A 22,102-nucleotide genomic window follows, 5' to 3' on the forward strand; every position below is an offset into this window, starting at 1 on the left:
AGTTTCCTGGGATAGATTGGATCTTTAGAATTCTGAAGCTGAAAGTAATTCAGTGAAAAAACGTGTCTTTGGCAAGTGTCCATCAACATACGGATAAGCAAAATATGGTGGATACATGCAATAGAACATTATTCAGTCTTAGAAAAGAAAATCTGACATGCTACAACCTATGAGGACATTACGTTAAGTGAAATAAACCAGTCACAAAAAGATAAACGTTGTATAATTCCACTTATATGAGGTATAAGTATAGTCAAAACCACAGAGACAGAAAGTAGAATGATACTTGCCAGGGACTAGGGGAGAGGAAGTGGAGAGTTGATGTTTAACGAGTATAGAGTTTCAGTTTTACAAGATGTGAAGAGGAAAACACATCATTCCCTTTTCCTGGGCTTGGGAGAGGGCTTCGGGTCTCTTCTGCGTGAAACAGAGAAGCCTGATGATTCCTGGTGTTGAAAAGTAAGCTCGCTCTGGCCTCAGAGAGGTCAGTTGGTGGTTGGGTGGGAGCCAGCCTCAACCTATGATTCTAAGAATAGTGTGGGGGCTGAGGCGCTTGGTCCCCCAAAGGTTTGCTGTAAGATCACTGACATGAAGCAGATTGGTGAATAGGAGGAAAGGCATGCACATTTATTTCACATGTATACATGGAGTCTTCAGAATGAAGACCCAAAGATACAAGGAAAAATGTCTATTTTTATGCTTAGGTTCGACAAAGTATGCATAGCCACGTAGAAATATGATTGGACAAAAAGGGTCTGATCTGCTGCGAATAGACTGAGCAGGGAGACTCCGCGAGACCTGTATGTTCAGGTTCTTCTTGGTCTCCCTGTGTAGCATTCCTTCCTTCTGGGTATGGGGACATCTGCCTTCTCTGGAATGGAGGTTCTCTGGAATGGGGGTCTTCTGACCTAAAGTCAAACAAGGTAGGTCAGATCATTTATTTCTGGCCCTTTTTTGTATGGAATATTTTTAGGTTTCTTGGCTGGCTTTCAGCCAAAAGGGGTTCTAGTTTCTATGCCTCGCCTTGGGGGAAGAGGGATTCTAGTTTTTATGGCTAGCCTTGGGTTGCAGGGGAGAAAGGAACTGCAAGACAGGAGGGCAGGAGAAGATCAGAGAAAAACTTTTGCTTCTGTGGCTGCTCTGAGGCCTTCATTTTGGGGGTACCATTTTTTGAACCCCAACATTAGCCACTTGGTCTGGGAGCTGGAGGGCCTGTGTTGCTATTTACAGGGAAGAGCCAAGGAAAGAGCGTATCCTTCCCTAGGCTTTCATGGATGTATGAGGACCAGTCAACCGCGAAGGGTGGCGGACTGTCACAGAGCCAGCAAGAGAGGATTCAGTCCCAGAGCAAAAAATGGAGGCCCCCAGCCAGGGTCCTCCTGCAAAGTATGACAATTCAGAACTACTGGGGATAGTGCAGACAATGTTCAGCCTCCAGTGTGTGTTCCTGTCTCTCCCTCTAGAGGACAGTTCTCGCTCTCAAAGTGCCTTCAGTGTGTCGTCATGGTAAAAAGGCAGGAGACAGCAAAGGCTTGATTCCAGCTGCACCATGCCTCGCTTTCACTTTCCCTGAAGACAAAAGAAGATGGCACGTAAGGAAAGCTCACCCCAGGGAGTTTTCTCGGAGAACATAAGCGGTCCCAGTAGGGTAAAGGAGAAAATAATTATCTGGAAAGGTTGCAATTAATAGTGTCAGGTTTAACCTTTGTGCTAATATGGGAATCTAAGGCACTAAGTCATCCCCTAAGACCTAGTGCTCTCTGTACAACAAAGCTTTAGTCTTTTCATGTACAAGTCAGTGCTTATTACATCCAATGCCTGAGTTCCCAGGGAACGGAGTTCCTTCTCAGGCAGCCTGCCAAGGACACCAGAAATTAAGCAGGGATCTGTGGCTCTGTCGTCTAGCTATGACCAAATTTGTTCTTTCTGCCTTGCCTGCCAGTGAACCTACTGCTAGACTGAGATGTAAATGCCATTTCTGGTGTACATTAAGAAAATGTGAAATAATTAGTTCAAAGCCATGGTTATGGAACAAAAACATTAAAAATATAAGTTAGAAAATCGTTGTGACAATGTTCATGTGAATGGTGAGGGTAGGGAGTCCATTGCATGTATGTGGGTGCATGTGTGGAGGAGTATGTGTGTTGAATAAATATGCATAAAGAGTGCATTAGCAGTAGATCCAAGAATTTATGTATGGGGGTGGGCGTGGAAATCCACATTTTAGAAACATTTTTTCCTTTTTCACAGTCAAGTGACGTTTTTTCAGACATCTGTTCTGTGAGCAAAGTAGGGAGGGACGGACATCGGCGTTAAGTGCTTGGGAGAGGAATTCTGGAGGAACACTACCCACTTAATTTAGCTCGGCTCTATGAAAGATTACAGGGTTTAGGACTATTTCCGGCCACATCCGAGAGTCTGTGAAAAGTGGAAGTAAAGTCATTAAGCGGAATGGGCGTTTGTACATTTGGTAATTTGTCTTGAGTCAGAAAGTCTAGACACTCCCCTGGGAATGGGGGGAAAATGGGGGCCATGGTTATGACCTTCAGGACTCTGGAAACAGGAAAGGCAAAAACCTGGGAGGTCCTGAAGCAAATGGGCTCAATAGATCTTTTTTCTTTCTTTCTTTTTTTTTTTTTTGAGACAGAGTCTCACTCTCTCACCCAGGCTAGAGTGCAGTGGCATGATCTTGGCTCACTGCAATGCCGCCTCCCGGATTCAAGTGATTCTCGTGCCTCAGCCTCCTGAGTAGTGGGGATTACAGGCACGCACCACCACTCCTGGCTAATTTTTGTAATTTTAGTAGAGATGGGGTTTCACCATGTTGCCCAGGCTGGTCTCGAACTTGCAAGCTCAGGTTAACCACACGCCTCGGCCTCCCAAAGTGCTAGGATTACAGGCATGAGCCACGACATCCAGTTGATAGTTCTTGATGAAGGCACATAAAGCAAAATGAAAGCCCACTGGTCTGGTGTTCAGACACAATCCAGGCCTCACCCGACTTGGAGACAGGTAGCCCCAGCCAGCAGGAGAGTTACAGACCTCAGCTAGATCTGGGGACCACCAATTTCCTACCAGGGCAACCTGAGAATGTAATCTCCGTGTGCCTCAGTTCCTTCCCCTCTTAAATAGGCACAGCCATTGTAACAACCAGAGTAGCTAACATGGATGAAGAACTTCCTGTGTACCAGGCACCATAAAAAATGCTGGATTCCTGTACTCTTCTTGATAATCCTACAGTGTAGTATTATTATATTTCATTAATTCTAAGATGTTCTTTTTTATACTTTAGCATTCTCTGTTATCAGGATGAATAATTGGTAAGAAAGCATATAAGTCATGGTTAAATTTTTTTTTAAGAGACAGGGTCTTGCTATGTTGTCCAGGCTGGTTTTAAACTTCTGGCCTCAAGTGATTCCCCTGCTTCAGCTTCCAAAGTGCTGGGATTACAGGCATGAGTCACCACACCCAGCCAGTCATGATTAAATTTATACTTTTAAATCTTTTTTAGTGATTTATAAATTGATGATGTGTTAGATTCAGTGAGGAAACTGAGGCAGAGATTTGAAAACTGAGGTACAGGTAGGTTGAATAACTCGCCTAAGTTCACACAGTTAGAAAGTGGTAGAATGAGAGTTTGACTCAATGCTGTTTCTAGAGTTGACTTTCTTCCAAGGTGCTAGACTTCCTGGTCCCTCCACTTACTAGCTGTGTGATCTCGGGCAAATTCCTAACCTCCCTGTGCCTCTGGGGTTTTTTCATCTGTGAAATGGTGATAATAATATTAGCAACTGCTTCATAGGATTGTCATGGAGGTTAAACAAGTTTACCTATGTAAAGTTCTGAAAATAGTGCCTGACATATGGCAAGTATTCAATAAACTTTAGCTACAATTACTTTTTATTCTTCTAAAGAGAAAACCAGCATCACTTGTTATGTATAGAAGACAACTGGAAAAAAGAGGGCTGTAACTAGCAAAAGGAGAATAAGTTCATCTCTGTATCCCTAAAATCATCTTGGCCTCAGGATAGATATGCTTACCATATTTTGGGAAATTTTTTGTTGTTGTTGTTCTATCTCTCCAAAACTGAGAAATCAAGTAAAAGCGAGATGGGGAAAAGTGAGAGGGAGTGGCTGTGAGAGGTGAGGAGGGAGGGACAAACAGAAGGACGAGGTAGGGCAGCAGATCTAGGGCTGCCTTGGGTTTGCTTCAGGAGGTGGGAACAGCATGGTGCTTATGTTGGGGTAGCCATAGCAGTTGGAAGTAGCTATACTGACTGAAATGAAAAACAGTTTCAATCTGCAGGTTGCAATTCATTCGTAAGTTATAGGATGAACTTGGTGGGTAACAATCAGTATCTTTAAAAATATAGGAGCAGAGGCCAGGCGTGGTAACTCACACCTGTAATCCCAGCCCTTTGGGAGGCCGAGGCGGGCCTGATCACTGAGGTCAGGAGTTTGAGAATAGCCTGGCCAACATTGTAAAACTCTGTCTCTACTAAAAATATTTTCAAAAATTAGCCAGGAGTGGTGGCGCACACCTGTCATCCCAGCTACTTGGGAGGTGAGGCACTGGAAATGCTTGAACCCAGGAGGCGGAGGTTGCAGTGAGCTGAGATCATGCCACAGCACTCCAGCCTGGGCAACAGAATGAGACTGTCTCAAAAAAAACGAACAAACAACAACAACAAAAAATACAAGGGAAGTCAGGGGAATACAAGGGAAGGCAAGGTAAGTATCACAGGATATCATATGTAATAACAATACATACATATTGTTTTACTGAACTTGTATCTCAGCTAAGAGTGTACAGATGTGCGTAATGGGTTGGGATGTAAAAGATTTTCTGTGGGTCTCAGTGCAAAAGTTTGGAAGCCACTGGACTAAAGCAAAGATAAGATTAGGTGTTGGCTGAAAAATAAATATACAGTATAAATTTAAAGTAATATGTTTTATATTAACAACCAGGGACCCCTGCTTTCGCAAGGGTGTAGCTTTCTAGAAGCATTCAGGGACCCTGACACACCACATGGCATCTGTAAAACACTCTCCCTTTCTGCACCTCTTGGCCTTGGGGAAACTACTCACCCCCCACACCACCCCTCAACCCTGCCCAGATCCTGGGCTGACTTTGACTTTGCCTCTCCTTGGCTCAGCCACTTTTCCTTAGACCTAATTCCTGTCCCTCTCTCCCACATCTTTCCAGATGTCCAGGATAAGGGCCAGCTTTTGTTGATCCACACAGCCTGGGACTCCACACAGGAACCTAGTCATCTCCAGAGGCTGAGCTGTTCTCTTTTGTGTTTTATTTAGGTGTTCTTGAAATACACATGACAAAGAATGACAGTGAATTGGAGAAGTAACACTCCCCAGTAGTGACAGCAACTCAAATCATGTGGGGCCTGAGTCTGAACAGGCTCCAAATCAAGGGTTAGGTGATGGATCCTAAACCAAGAATTATGGCTCAGATTGGAACCAGGTAAAACAGCTCTGAAAGAATAGATCTAGCTTCATTTATACTAAAAAGTAAACAGAGACAAGTATTAAATCTGAATCAAGTTAACATTGTTTAACCTAAAGTATACATGCGGCCAGGCGCGGTGGCTCACGCCTGTAATCCCAGCACTTTGGGAGGCCGAGGCAGGTGGATCACCTGAGGTCAGGAGTTTGAGACCAGTCTGACCAACAGGGCGAAATCCCATCTCTACTAAAAATACAAAAATTAGCCAGGCGTGGTGGTGGGTGCCTGTAATCCCAACTACTCGGGAGGCTGAGGCAGGAGAATTGCTTGAACCCAGGGGACTGAGGTTGCAGGTGAGCAGAGATCGCACACTGCATTTCCACCTGGGTGACAGAGCAAGATTCCGTCTCAAAAAAAAAAGCACACATGCAAATTTCAGAATAAGGGGATTAAAATGCCTGCCAAAAATTTGGGAAGCTCTTTCTCTGACAACACAGAACAGGGCCAAGTCCAGGTGGCATGAAGCAACTCTCAATAAGATGCCTTGAACAGGACTAGCTGTTGCTTCCTTCCTAATGTCTATACTCATCAAGCCACATGAACTTGTGTGTTTTCTAAATTAGTTTTAACTTGCAGGTAAAATAACTGGAAATCATCAGTTAGCATCATAGGGAGGTCCCCAGAAGAAAAAGAAGTCAAATCTTTTCAATATGTAAAACTGGAGGTGATCAGCCTGTTTTGCAAAAGATGAATGAAACACAGACATTAGCAGACTCATTTTAATTCATTAAAATTATCTCAAGGGTTAAAGAAAAGGCAAAACCTGGGCATCATTGAGTGTGATAAAGACTTCACATGCAAGAATTCCCAAAATGAAGGCATTTAAAACACAGCTACTACATTTGTAAACTTACATTGTTTGCAATTCAAGTATACCTTATTATTCAGTGGCTTCTTTTTGGTCACTATTACATAAGTAACATTTTTCATTAACTATTTATTCTTCTTATTAATATGAAACAGAAAAAAAAATTAAGATTCTAGAATACACTTCTTGCTTTTAATTCATTTTTGAACTGATTTTTACACAAACTTTTACAAATTTCCCAGGATTTATAGAAACCTAACTATTGAATAAATTGAGACATGAATATATTACCTCTTAAGTCTTGTAGAAAACAAGGTCAAAGTTGGTAGCAGACAGGAGAAGAGTTTGGCCAAATCCCTGGGGTCTAAAAGGGATAAACAGCAAACTGGTCTTATCTTGAGCCTCCATACCCAGGACCTGAGCTTAGAGGAGGCCCAATTTCTTCACAGCCATTCCTCAAAAGCATTCCTGGAACTCCTTACTTGTAAGCTTTAGGGCCTGTGCACATTCTCTGGGATTTTCTTGGAAGTAGCCAACCTTCATTCTTTTCAAAATGGCCAGAAGTTAGTTGGATTTAGATCTGGTGAATCAGGTCAAATGCATTTAAACAAGCTGTGACTTTGAAGTGACAACTCTGTCTTTCTCATTTAGTTCATAAACAGACCCGGTAGGAGTAAACACATCAGTTCCTTAAGGGACATGGAAAATGGTGTGGTGGGTGGGGAATAACTAACAGAATTATTAATCTTAATGGCATGCAGCCATGATTAGAGCTAATAAAGTTGACGCCAGCTTTTCAAAGCTTGAGTTTAATGTTTAACAACAAGGAGAAAATAAAGATAAGGAATAAATTCTATCACTTCTAATAAGAGTTAGATTCCAGGACAATCAAAAATTCCAAGGAGAAGAACCGAGAGCCAGAAAGATCTCCCAGAAATGTTCCCTTCTGTAGGTAATTCCTCTTCCCTCTCAGGATTGAAAAACAACCAACCTAAACTGGGGGAGGGCGATGGAAAAAAGAAAGAAAAGTTCAGCACTTTATTTGTTGATGCAAGTTACATGCATAGTATCAAAAATTAGAAAATAAAGCCACTTGTAAGCCTGGCATGGAGAGATAAACCCTGTTAATATGTTTGGGTATATCTCCTTCAAAATGCTGATATATAACCTGTTTGTGTAATTCTGTATTTATTTATATATGTACATATAAGTAGACATACAAACATAAAATATATTTTTCTTTTAGATGATATGCTATGGATGCTTTTTGTTTCTGTTAATAAAATGAATATTTTACATGTCAACAAATATATACTTATTTTATAATTTTAGATGGCTACTTCACAGTATTTTCACGAATAGATCATAATTTATTTAATCAAAGCCTAATTTTGAGCATTTACATTTTTATAAGCATTTGCTGTTTATGAACAATGTTAAGGTATCCGTATTCAGGCACACAGCTTTAAACATTTGTTCAATTTCTTCCTGCCATGGTGAAAGAAGGTCTCTTTGCTATGGTCTGAATATTTGTGTCCCTCCATAATTTATATATTGAAACCTAGCCTGCAAGTGATTGTATCAGGAGGTGGGGCTTTTGGGAAGTGATTAGGTCAGGAAGGTGGAGCCTCATGATTGGAATTAGCAACCATAGAAAAAGAGACACCATGTGAGGACAGAGCAAACAGGGTGGGCTGCCTATGCAGTAGTAAGTAGGCCCTCACTAGACTCCACTGGCACCTTGATCTTGGACTTCCCAGCCTCCAGAATGGTGAGAAATAAACTTCTGTTGTTTGTAAGCTACCCAGTGTTTTGTTATAGCAGCCCAAATGGACTAAGGCACTCCTAATATAAATCAAACATTGAAAATTGTAAAATAGGAAGTCCTACCCAGAGCAATTAGGCAAGAGAAAGAAATAAAAGGCATCTAAATAAGAAAAGAAGAAGTCAAACTATCTCTCTTTGCTGATGATATGATTCTATACCTAGAAAACCCTAAAGACTCTGCCAATAGGCCCTGGAACTGATAAATGACTTCAGTAAAGTTTCAGGATACAAAATCAATGTACAGAAAGCAGTAGCATTTCTCTCCACCAATAACATTCAGGCTGAGAGTCAAATCAAGAATGCAATTACGTTTACAATAACTACATACACACAAAATATACCTAGGAATACATCTAACCAACGAGGTGAAAGATCTCTATTGTGAGAACTACAAAACACTGCTGAAAGAAATCAGATAACACAAGCAAATGGAAAGATACTTTCCATGCTGATGGATTGGAAGAATCAATATTGTTTAAAAAGGCCATACTGCTCAAAGCAATCTACAGATTCAATGCTATTCCTATCAAACCAACATAGTTTTTCACAGAACTAGAAAGAACAATTCTAAAATTCATATGGAGCTAAAAAAGAGCCCAAATAGCCAAAGCAATCCTAAACAAAAGGAACAAAGCTGGAAGCATCACATTACCTGACCTGAAACTATACTATAAAGCTACAGTAACCAAAACAGCATGGTACTGGTAAAAAAACAGACACACAGACCAATGGAATAGAATAGTTAACCCAGAAATAAAGCCACACACCTATAGCCATCTGGTCTTTGACAAAGTCAATAAAAATAAGCAATAAGGAAAGGACTTATTATTCAATAAATGGTGCTGGGATAACAGGCTAGCCATATACAGAAGAATGAAACTAGACTTCTACCTTTCACCATGTACAAAAATTAACTCAAAATGCATTAAATATTTAAGTGGAAGACTTCAAACTACAAGAAACATAGAAAAAAACCTAGGAAACACCATTCTGGGCATCACCTATAGGAAAGAATTTATGACTATGTCCTCAAAAGCAATTGCAACAAAAACAAAAATTGACAAGTGGGACCTAATTAAAATAAAGAACTTCTGCACAGCAAAAATAAACTATTGACTGATTAAACAGACAACCTACAGAATTGGAAAAAATATTCACAAGCCAGGCATTTGACAAAGGTCTAATATTCAAACTGTAAGGAGCAATTAAACAAGCAAAAACAGATAACCCCATTAAAAATGGGCAAAATACATCAACAGACATTTCTCAAAAGAAGACATACAAGCAGCCAATAAACATATGAAAAAAATTATCAATATCACTAATCATCAGATAAATGCAAATCAAAACCACAATGAGATACCATCTCACACCAGTCAGAATGACTATTATTAAAAAGTCAATAGGTAACAGATTGTGGAGGGCTGTGGAGAAAAGGAAACACTTATATGTTGTTAGTCAGAATGTAAAGGGAATGCTTATACACTGGTTGGTGGGAATGTAAATTAGTTCAGCCATGGTGGAAAGCAGTTTGGAGATTTCTCCAAGAACTAAAAATAGAATTACCATTTGACCCAGCAATCCCATTACTGGGTATATATGCAAAGGAAAATAAATTGTTCTACCAAAAAGACACATGCACCTGTATGTTCATTGCAGCACTATTCACAATAGCAAAGACATGGAATCAACCAAGGTGCCCATCAATGATAGATTAGATAAAATGTGGTACATACACACCATGGAATGCTATGCAGCCATAGAAAAGGAAGAAATCATGTCCTTTGCATCAATATGGATGCAGTTGGAGGCCATTGTTCTAAACAAAGTAATACAGAAACAAGAAATCAAATACCGCATGTTCTCACTAAAAGTGTGAACTAAACATTGGAAACTCATGGACATAAAGATGGCAGCAAAAGAAACTGGGGACTACTGTGGGGAGGGGGAAGGAGGAAAAGGGGTGAAAAACTAACTATTGAGTACTATGCTCAGTATCTGGATGAAGGGATCATTTGTACCCCAAAACTCAACATCATGTAATACATGCACATGTACCCCCCTGAATCTAAAATAAAAGTTGAAATTAAAAAAAAGAGATTGCAAAATAATAAATACATTAAGGAAAAATATAAAAGCCACTGTTTTGAGAAAACAACTAACATTTCAGTGACCATTTTTCCATGTAACTCTTTATGCATTATGTACACATAGGCATAATATATGTGTGTGTGTGTGTGCGTGTGTGCATTTATGTGTGTTTTTATACACACACAAGGTTTAAGGGGGACATTTTTAAAGGGATTGGTGATATATAATTCTCTGTATCTTAATAATATATAATGGAAATTCCTCAATGTCAGGTAGTATAGGTAATTAATTTTTAATTCTTGGATAAAATTCTACTGTAAGCATTATTATCATTCAGCTCTTCTTTTACTAATAGAGTTTTCATTTGCTATCAACTTTTTGTTATTAAAAATAATGCTGCAGTACACACACACACACACACACACACACACTTATATGTACTGGGGCTTTTATTTCTATAGTATAGAGTCCCAGGAGTGAGATTCTGGGTTGAATCGCATGTGCATTTAAATTTTTAATAGAGATCACAGATTGCTTTTTCACATTTCTACAGTGATATATGAAAGCGCCCTTGCCCCAGCTCCCATCTCTGCTAATAATAGGTGCAATTACTCTTTTTTTTTTTTTTTTTTGCCACTCTGATGGCTATGATCATGGTAATTTTCATTTCCATTTCTCTGACTATTGGAGGAGATTGAACATGTTATCATACTTGCTCTTCTGCCAATTGCCTATTCATATCCCGAATTTATTTTGCTATTGGGTTGATTATCTTTATCTTATTAAATTGTGACAAAGCTTTTTTTATATATAGATACAAAGTTTTATCTATCATTTGATTTATAATATTTTTTCTAGCTTGTTTACCTACTGATCTTGTTTTTGGTATCTCTTGCACTACAAACAATACCTTGAAATTTTATAAAGTTAGGTTGATCACCTATCTTTGTTTAAAAGAGTTATTTAATTCTTAGGTGTACAGACAATAACCTAATTTTTTTCTAAAATGGTTATTATTTATTTATTTTTACTTTCAAGTCAAATTCATTAGGAATTTATTTCATAATTAATATAAACTAGGGGGCCCAAATTTCTTTTCTTTCAAGAGCATATCCCAGCACTTTGGGAGGCTGAGACGGGCGGATCATGAGGTCAGGAGATCGAGACCATCCTGGCTAACACGGTGAAACCCCGTCTCTACTAAAAAATACAAAAAAAAAATTAGCCGGGCGTGGTGGCGGCGCCTGTAGTCCCAGCTACTCGGGAGGCTGAGGCAGGAGAATGGCAGGAACCCGGGAGGCGGAGCTTGCAGTGAGCCGAGATCCGGCCACTGCACTCCAGCCTTGGCGACAGAGCGAGACTCTGTCTCAAAAAAAAAAAAAAAAGAAAAAAAAAAAAAGAGCATATCCAATTGTGATGAGACTATTAATTAAATTTCTCCACAATGAAATAATGAAATATCACCTTCATAAGGTATTACACAATTCTGAGCTCTCTTTATTATTATTTTTTACTGAATTTTTTGGTAGTCTTGTGCCTATACTGTGCTTTTTTATTATACTGGCTTTTAAGTAGTTTTAATACTGTCATTCTTTTTGTTTTTGAGACAGAGTCTCAATCTGTCACCCAGGCTGGAGTGCAATGGTGTGATCTTAGCTCACTGCAACCTCCACCTCCTGGGTTCAAGCAATTCTCCTGCCTCAGCCTCCTGAGTAGCATGTCACCACCCTAGGCTAATTTTTGTATTTTTAATAGAGATGGGCTTTCACATGTTGGCAAGGCTAATACTATCATTCTTTATTCATCAATTTGATTATTTTATCCAATTAAAATTGCCAGAGATTCTATGGGAGTTGTACTAAATTTGTATACTATTTTCATAATACTGATCTATTTAGGAGAATAAGTATTACTTTTCAAGAACATGGTATAAATTTCTAGTTGTTCAGATCCTATTTTTGTCTTCCAGTACGATTTTATTTTTTACACGGGTCCTATTCCTTTCTTGTATAAGTTATTCCTATTTTATGATTTTTGTAACTATTATGAATGCAATAGTGTCCTCATTTTCATTTGTATGTGAGTATATGGCTCATATAGAAAAAGCTAATGATTCTGTATCTTTATGTTGTATCTACCCAATCCATCAAATTCTTTTTTTTACTTCTTATTTTTTTACTAGAGTTTCTTGATGATATCAGGTATAAAACTATATTGTCAGCAGAAAGTTTCACCTCTTTCTTTCATATTTATACCGTGCACATTATGTTTATTGCATTTACTAAAATATCTACACAATATTAAATAATAATAGTAATAGTAGATGTGATTTGTGAACTATATATTTGGTCTTCATCCTGTTTCCTGGCATACAACTCTTAAAATCCTTAGAATCCCAAAGTGATAAATGCCTTTTTGTATGCTAATAAGTTGACTAGTGACTGGCAGCCCCTAGATAGCTTCATGATGGGAGCTGGTCACCAGAAAAAACAATGGTCAATTAGAGAGTTGGGACTTTGCAACCCTGTTCCTCAGCCTCTGAGGAGGGTAGAGGGACTGAAGGTTAAGTTGATCACCAATGGCTAATGGTTGAATGAATCATGCCTCCATAATGAAGCTTTTTTAAAAGCCCGGAAGGACAGAGTTCAGCAGAGCTTCCATATAGTTAAATACACGGAGGTTCCTGGAGAGTGGCTGCCCAGGGAGGGCATGGAAGTTTCCCTCCCCTTCCCCACACCTCACTCTATGCATCTCTTCATCTGTATTATTTGTAATATCTTTATAATAAACTAGTAAACACAAGAGTTCTCCTGAGTTATGTGACCTGGCCTAGCAAATTAATTTTAACCCTAGAAGAGCGTCTCATGGGAACCCCGATTTACAGCCAGTTGGTCCGAAGCACAGGTAAAACAACCTACGGCTTGCAATTGGCATCAGAGTGGGGCTCAGTCTTGTGGGTCAGAGTCCTCAACTTGTGTGCTTGGATGCTATTTCCAGGTAAACCATATCAGAATTGAGTTGAACTAGAGGACACCCAGTTGGTGTCTGCTGCAGAATTATTCGCTTGTGTTCTGGTGTCAGAAGCAGGTTGTGAGAGAATAGTGGGAGAAATTGAATTAGTTTTTTCTACAGTAGGCATTCCTGTCTCGTTTTTCATTTTAACAGAAATAGCTATAACTCTAGGAATATAAATGTATTAGTCATGTGGTGTTATATAACTTCAGCTTTGCTGCAATAATAACCCTGAAATATCAGAATCTTACAGCAACAATTTTTTTTTTTTTTTTTTTTTTTTGCTGACATTATGTGCTGGCCACTAATAGGTTGTGGTTTTGTGCCACGTGGTTTTCAGTCTGAATCTACACTAAAGGTAGAGAATCCATCTGGGATCTGCCATTCTGTGATAGAAGGAAGGAAAAAAACAATGGCCAAACCGTGAGATGGTTAATGCTTCTGCTCAGAAGTGACATGCATTCCTTCTACTTACATTCTTTGGCCACAGTAAGTCACAAGCCAAGCCTGATGTCAATGTGGTGGAAAAGAATAACTCAGAAAGAGAGAGAAGCAAATAACTGGAGATAAGAGTTTACCATAATCTTCCCCCAGCTTAAAAATATTTGCTTTCCTCCCTTTTGCTCAAAAAAAATAAACTCACCCCTTCCCCAAGGAAGTCCCCTAAAAAGTCCCATCCAGTTGTAAATGACAAGGCTATTCGAGATTTTTTTTCATAGTTCTTATACCAAATTTGGATGTGGCTCCCCTTGATCTCGAAACCTAGAAACTACCTCCCCCCAAAAAAATAAATACTCCCAACACACAGTGGTAGAAAACAGGGATGAGCCAACTCATACTCCAATTTAAAAAGGAGAAGGATGAAAGGCACACAGCAGTCACTGATCCATAGCAATTCTGAAATTCCTCAGAGGAAATGCAAGAACCTCAAATCCTGGGTGGAGGGAAATTTCTTGATTAGTCATCATATTTGCCCCTTGCAAGTAGCTTTTTGTTTTGTTTTGTTTTCTGTTTGAGAGGATTTACTCTCTGTGATTTTTCTATTTCCATTATCCCTCTTAGTTATACATATATATTTTTTATATTATATATATATATTTTATGATATATATATATATATATATTTTTTTTTTTTTTTTTGAGATGGAGTTTCGCTCTTGTTGCCTAGGCAGGAATGCAATGGCATGATCTTGGCTCACTGCAACCTCCACCTCCTGTGTTCAAGCGATTCTCCTGCCTCAGCCTCTGGAGTAGCTGAGATTACAGGCACCTGCCACCACACCCGGCTTATTTTTATATTTTAGTAGAGATGGGGTTTCACCATGTTGGCCAGCCTGGTCTTGAACTCCTGATCTCAGGTGATCCACCCACCTCAGCCTCCCAAAGTGCTGGGATTACAGGCGTGACCCACTGTGCCCAGCTTGGTCATATTTTTAAAGGGCATTGGAGAATGTGTCCTCCTTTGGGGGTCAACACGTGTCTTTCTCCTCTTGCCCTTTGTCAGTGGTAGAAGTTTGAATGCCTAAAAGTTGTCTCCAGTCTTGAGTAGTCACTGACCACTCCAGGCTAGTGGCTCTTTTAGTGGTACAACTTTCTCAAAGTGGTACACACTTTTCTCTTGGTTTTACTGGAAGTAACTTGGGCTTGTACATTTCTGTAGGAAAGTCATAAAATGGTTATTTTTCCCCTGAGCCATGTTTCCCAATTGAAAAGATTTGCTGAGTATCACCTTAATTGATTCTGAGGCTTTAACAGGTTTGTTGGCTGTCGTCTTGATTTGGTTCTTGCCAGAAAGCTGTCTTATTGGTCCTTGTTGCTTGAAGCATTTCTCAATTTTATTTTATACTGGTTGGAGATGATAAACAGTTGAATTTTCCAATCATACATGTAAACCAGGCAATTCTTTTCTGAGTTTATCCCCTTCTATTAATAATTTATCAAACTAAAACAATAGCTACCAAGCCATAGTTGTAACATTTTGTTTCCCAACCTCTTCCTAGAAATCCATAAGCTCATTTGGCATGTTATCTGTCTTCTGAGACACCACCAGCAATAATTCTGAGAATGTTATGCCATTAGATAACATCAGCTATCATCTGTCTATCTTCTAATGACAATTTCCTTGCTGTAACTGCCTGGCTCTGAGAGCCAATGCCTATATTTTAAGTTTTCGTTGTTGGTTGGTTTTTCTTTTGTTTGTTTGTTTTTGGCAGCACTCTACTTCTGGTGGCAATTTTTGTATTATGCAGCAGTTACTATGATATGCTGTGGTAACAACCAACCCAAAAACCACAGTGGTTTATAGCAACCAAGTTTTATTTTTCAGTTACCTTACCTATTGGCCGTGGGTAAGCTGTGGCCCTGCTCTTGTGTTTTCTCATTCTTGGATCCAGGCTAAGTTCAACTTTTCACTGATACTTGCCAATTATATAACAGAAAATAGCAATGGCCAATTTATACAATGGCTCTTAAAACTTCAGCTCTAAAGTAACATAATCACTTCCCCTCATATTCACTGGCCAAAGCAAATCAAATGGCCAAACCATGGCCCCATGATATCAATATGGCTAAGAAGTATGATATAATCCTCTCACAGGGAAGGGAATAAACAATTGAGAACAGTAGTACAATCGACTACAGCATTTCATCATTTGCTATTGTTTTTTCATGCATAATCTTTATCATGAACTGAGCAATTTTCTTCTATGCCTATTTTACTCTGCAAGTGTGTATGTGTGTATGTGCATGCATATTATAAAAGATAATTGTTGAGTTTATCCAAACTCTTCACAATATCTAATGATATGATAAAACAGTTGTCTACTTTTAATTTATTGATGTAATATTTATAATTCTTCCTATACTTAACTACCCTTGAATTTCTAGAATAACTATGGATTATTCTCTCGGTAATCCAGTGAATTCTATTTAATACCATGTAAAATTTTTGCTTCTATATTCATCAATCTATAGAAGCAATTTTTGTTTCTTTTTTCTAGTATGATTGGTTAATAATGTCCTTTTTTCATAAAAAACTATGGTTGTATTATTTGATAGATTAAACTTTTACTCTTTTTATTTGATTAAACTTCTTAAGGTACTACATAGATTCCTTTGCCAAAACTTCAAAACATTTGGCATTTATAACTAACATTTGGGATTTATTTAATGCAAATCTAATAGTATTCAGGATTAGCCAGTTATGATAATCAGACTGGTAAGATGATTTTCAGCTCTTTCTTTAATATACTTTAAGTTCTGGTTACATGTGCAGAACGTGCAGTTTTGTTACATAGGTATAAACATGCCATAGTGGTTTGCTGCGCCCATCAACCCATCACCTACATTAGCTATTTCTCCTAATGTTATCCCTCCCCTAGCTCCCCACCCCCTACAGGCCCCGGTGTGTGATGTTCCCCACCCTGTGTCCATGTGTTCTCATTGTTCAACTCCCACTTATGAGTGAGAACATGTGGTGTTTGGTTTTCTGATCTTGTGATAGTTTGCTGAGAATGATGGTTTCCAGCTTCATCCATGTCCCTGAAAAGGACAGGAACTCATCCTTCTTTTATGGCTGCATAGTATTCTATTGTGTATATGTGCCACATTTTCTTAATCCAGTCTATCATTGATTGACATTTGGGTGGGTTCCAAGTCTTTGCTATTGTGAATAGTGCTACAGTAAACATATGTGTGCATGGGTCTTTATCGTAGAATGATTTATAATCCTTTGGATATATGCCCAGTAATGGGATCACTGGGTCAAATGGTATTTGTAGTTCTAGATCCTTGAGGAATTGCCACACTGTCTTCCACAATGGTTGAACTAATTTACACTCCCACTGACAGTGTAAAAGTGTTCCTATTTTTCTACAGCCTCTCCAGCATCTGTTGTTTCCTGACCTTTTAATGATCGCCATTCTAACTGGTGTGAGATGGTATCTCATCATGGTTTTGATTTGCATTTCTCTAACGACCTGTGATGCTGAGCATTTTTTCATATGTCTGTTGGTGGCATAAATGTCTTCTTTTGAGAAGTGTCTGTTCATATCCTTTGCCCATTTTTTGATGGGGTTGTTTGATTTTTTCTTGTACATTTGTTTAAGTTCTTTGTAGATTCTGGATATTAGCCTTTTGTTAGATGGATAGATTGCAAAAATTTTCTCCCATTCTGTAGGATGCCTGTTCACTCTGATGATAGTTTCTTTTGCTGTGCAGAAGTTCTTTAGTTTAATTAGATCCCATTTGTCAATTTTGGCTTTTGTTGCCGTTGCTTTTGGTGTTTTAGACATGAAGCCTTTGCTCATGCCTATGTCCTGAATGGTACTGCCCAGGTTTTCTTCTAGGATTTCTATGGTCCTAGGTCTTATGTTTAAGTCTTTGATCCATCTTGAGGTGATTTTTGTATAAGGTGTAAGGAAGGGGTCCAGTTTCAGTTTTCTGCATATGGCTAGCCAGTTTTTCCAACACCATTTATTAAATAGGGAATCTTTTCCCCTTTGCTTGTGCATGTCAGGTTTGTCAAAGATCAGATGGTGGTAGATGTGTGGTGTTATTTCTGAGACCTCCATTCTGTTCCATTGGTCCACATATCTGTTTTGGTACCAGTACCATGCTGTTTTGGTTACTGTTGCCTTGCAGTAAAATTTGAAGTCAGGTAGCGTGATGCCTCCAGCTTTGTTCTTCTTGCCCAGGATTGTCTTGGCTATGTGGGCTCTTTTTTAGGTCCACATGAAGTTTAAAGTAGTTTTTTCCAGTTCTGTGAAGAAAGTCAGTGGTAGCTTGATGGGGATAGCATTTAATCTATTAATTACTTTGGGCAGTAAGGCCATTTACATGATATTGATTCTTCCTACCCATGAGCATGGAATGTTTTTCCATATGTTTGTGTCCTCTCTTATTTCCTTGAGCAGTGGTTTGTAGTTCTCCTTGAAGAGGTCCTTCATGTCCCTTGTAATTTGGATTCCTAGGTATTTTATTCTCTTTGTAGCAATTGTGAATGGGAGTTCACTCATTATTTGACCCTCTGTTTGTCTGTTAATGGTGTATAGGAAGTCTTGTGATTTTTGCACATTGATTTTTTATCCTGAGACTTTGCTGAAGTTCCTTATCAGCTTAAGGAGATTTTGGGCTGAGATTATGGGGTTTTCTAAATATACAATCATGTCATCTGCAAACAGACAATTTGACTTCCTCTCTTCCTATTTGATTACACTTCATTGCTTTCTCTTGCCTGATTGCCCTGGCCAGAACTTTCAATATTATATTGAAAAAGAGTGGTGAGACAGGGAGTCCTTGTCTTGTGCTGGTTTTCAAAGGGAATGCTTCCAGTTTTTGCCCATTCAGTATAATATTGGCTGTGGGTTTGTCATAAATAGCTCTTATTATTTTGAGATACGTTCCGTCGATACCTAGTTTATTGAGTTTTTAGCATGAAAGGCTGTTGAATTTTGTTGAAGGCCTTTTCTGCATCTATTGAGATAATCATATGGTTTTGTCATTGGTTCTGTTTATGTGATGGATTACATTTATTGATTTGCATATTTTGAACGAGACTTGCATCCCAGGGATGAAGCCGACTTGATCATGGTGGATAAGCTTTTTGATGTGCTCCTGGATTTGGTTTACCAGTATTTCATTGAGGATTTTTGCCTCAATGTCCATCAGGGATATTAGCCTAAATTTCTCTTTTTTTGTTGTGTCTCTGCCAGGCTTTGGTATCAGAATGATGCTGGACTCATAAAATGAGTTAGGGAGGATTCCCTCTTTTTCTATTGATCGGAATAATTTCAAAAGGAATGGTACCAGCTCCTCTTCGTACCTCTGGTAGAATTTGGCTGTGAATCTTTCTGGTCCTGGACTTTTTTTGGTTGGTAGGCTATTAATTATTGCCTCAATTTCAGAGCCTATTGTCTATTCAGAGATTCAACTTCTTCCTGGTTTAGTTTTTGGAGGGTGTGTATGTCCAGGAATTTATCCATTTCTTCTAGATTTTCTAGTTTATTTGTGTAGAGGTGTTTATAGTATTCTCTGAAAGTAGTTTGTATTTCTGTGGGATCAGTGGTGATGTCCCCTTTATCATTTTTTATTGTGTCTATTTGATTCTTCTCTCTTCTCTTCTTTATTATTCTTGCTAGTAGTCTATCAATTTTGTTGATCTTTTCAAGAAACCAGCTCCTGGATTCACTGATTTTTTTGAAGGGTTTTTTGTGTCTGTCTCCTTCAGTTCTGCTCTGATCTTAGTTATTTCTTGCCTTCTGCCAGCTTTTGAATTTGTTTGCTTTTGCTTCTCTATTTCTTTTAATTGTGATGTTAGAGTGTCGATTTTAGATCTCTCCTGCTTTCTCTTGTGGGCATTTAGTGCTATAAATTTCCTGCTACAAACTGCTTTAAACGTGCCCCAGAGATTCTGGTACATTGTGTCTTTGTTCTCAGTGGTTTCAAAGAACATCTTTATTTCTGCCTTCATTTCATTGTTTATCCAGTAGTCATTCAGGAGCAGGTTGTTCAGTTTCCATGTAGTTGTGTGGTTTTGAGTGAGATTCTTAATCCTGAGTTCTAATTTGATTGCACTGTGGTCTGAGAGACAGTTTGTTGTGATTTCTGTTCTTCTACTTTTGCTAAGGTGTGTTTTACTTCCAATTATGTGGTCAGTTTTAGAATAAGTGCCATGTGGTGCTGAGAAGAATGTATATTCTGTTGATTTGGGGTGGAGAGTTCTGTAGATGTCTGTTAGGTCCACTTGGGGCAGAACTGAGTTCAAACCCTGGATATCCTTGTTAATTTTCTGTCTGGTTGATCTGTCTAGTATTGACAGTGGGGTGTTAAAGTCTCCCGTTATTATTGTGTGGGAGTCTAAGTCTCTTTGTAGGTCTCTAAGGACTTGCTTTATGAATCTGGGTGCTCCTGTATTGGGTGCATATATATTTGGATAGTTAGCTCTTCTTGTTGAATTGATCCCTTTACCATTATGTAATGGCCTTGTCTCTTTTGATCTTTGTTGGTTTAAAGTCTGTTTTATCAGAGACCAGGATTGCAACTCCTGCTTTTTTTGCTTTCCATTTGCTTGGTAGATCTTCCTCCATCCCTTTATTTTGAGCCTATGTGTGTCTTTTCACATGAGATGGGTCTCCTGAATACAGCACACTGATGGGTCTTGTCTCTTTATCCAATGTGCCAGTCTGTATCTTTTAACGGGGGCATTTAGCCAATTTACACTTAAGGTTAATATTGTTATGTGTGAATTTGATCCTGTCATTATGATGCTAGCAGGTTATTTCGCCCATTAATTGATGCAGTTTCTTCATAGCATCGATGGTGTTTACAATTTGGCATATTTTTGCAGTGGCTGGTACCAGTTGTTCCTTTCCATGTTTAGTGCTTCCTTCAGCACCTGGTGGTGACAAAATCTCTCAGCATTTGCTTGTCTCTGAAGGATTTTATTTCTCCTTAACCTATGAAGCTTAGTTTGGCTGGATATGAAATTCTGGGTTGAAAATTCTTTTCTTTAAGAATGTTGAATATTGGCTCCCATTCTCTTCTGGCTTCTAGGATTTCTGCAGAGAGATCCACTGTTAGTTTGATAGGCTTCCCTTTGTGGGTAACCCGACCTTTCTCTCTGGCTGCCCTTAACATTTTTTCCTTAATTTCAACCTTGGTGAATCTGACAATTATGTGGCTTGGGGTTGCTCTTCTCAAGGAGTATCTTTGTGGTGTCCTCTGTATTTCCTAAAGTTGAATGTTGGCCTGCCTTGCTTGTTGGGGAAGTTCTCCTGGATAATATCTTGAAGAGTGTTTTCTAACTTGGTTCCGTTCTCCCCGTCACTTTCAGGTACACCAATCAAACATAGATTTGGTCTTTCACATAGTCCCATATTTCTTGGAGGCTTTGTTAGTTTCTTTTCACTCTTTTTTATTTAATCTTGTCTTCTTGCTTCATTTCATTAATTTGATCTTCAATCACTGATATCCTTTTTTCCACTTGATTGAATTGGCTATTGAAGCTTTTGTATGCTTCATGAAGTTCTCGTACTGCAGTTTTAAGCTCCATCTGGTCATTTAAGTGCTTCTCTACACTGGTTATTCTAGTTAGCCATTTGTCTAACCTTTTTTCAAGGTTTTTAGCTTCCTTGTGATGGGTTAGAACATGCTCCTTTAGCTCAGAGAAGTTTGTTATTACTGACCTTCTGAAGCCTACTTCTTTCAACTCATCAAACTCATTCTACGTCCAGTTTTGTTCCCTTGCTGGTGAGGAGTTGTGTTCCTTTGGAGGAGAAGGGGTGTTCTGATTTTTAGAATTTTCAGCCTTTCTGCTCTGGTTTCTCCCCATCTTTGTGGTTTTATCTACCTTTGGTCTTTGATGTTGGTGACCTACAGATGGAGTTTTGATGTGGATGTCCTTTTTGTTGGTGTTGATGCTATTCCTTTCTGTTTGTTAGTTTTTGTTCTAACAGACAGGCCCCACAGCTGCAGGTCTATTGGATTTTGCCGGAGGTCCTCTCCAGACCCTGTTTGCCTGGATATCACCAGCAGAGGCTGCAGAACAACAAATATTGCTGCCTGATCCTTCCTCTGGAGTCTTCGTCCCAGAGTGGCACCCACCTGTATGAGGAGTCTGTCGGCCCCTACTGGGAGGTGTCTCCCAGTCAGGCTACACGGGGGTCAGGGACCCACTTGAGGAGGCAGTCTGTCCATTATCGGAGCTTGAATGCCATGCTGGGAGAACTACTGCTCTCTTCAGAGCTATCAGGCAGGGACATTTAAGTCTGGAGAAGTTGTCTGCTGCCTTTTGTTCTGCTATGTCCTGCCCCAGAGGTGGTATCTAGAGAGGTAGTAGGCCTTGC

General features: G+C 39.1%; 1 long non-coding RNA gene across 1 annotated transcript in view; it reads left to right on the plus strand.

Annotated features, from left to right (window-relative positions):
- Positions 1-305: 305 nt before the first annotated feature.
- Positions 306-22,102, plus strand: part of LOC140712873 (uncharacterized) — a 138,248-nt gene continuing 116,451 nt past the window's right edge. Inside the window, exon 1 of the long non-coding RNA XR_012094683.1 lies at positions 306-459. This is a non-coding gene — a long non-coding RNA (uncharacterized lncRNA). The remainder of the gene's footprint in view (positions 460-22,102) is intronic.

The sequence above is a fragment of the Chlorocebus sabaeus genome, chromosome 11, assembly GCF_047675955.1.
Source record: "Chlorocebus sabaeus isolate Y175 chromosome 11, mChlSab1.0.hap1, whole genome shotgun sequence".
Classification (NCBI taxonomy): domain Eukaryota; kingdom Metazoa; phylum Chordata; class Mammalia; order Primates; family Cercopithecidae; genus Chlorocebus; species Chlorocebus sabaeus.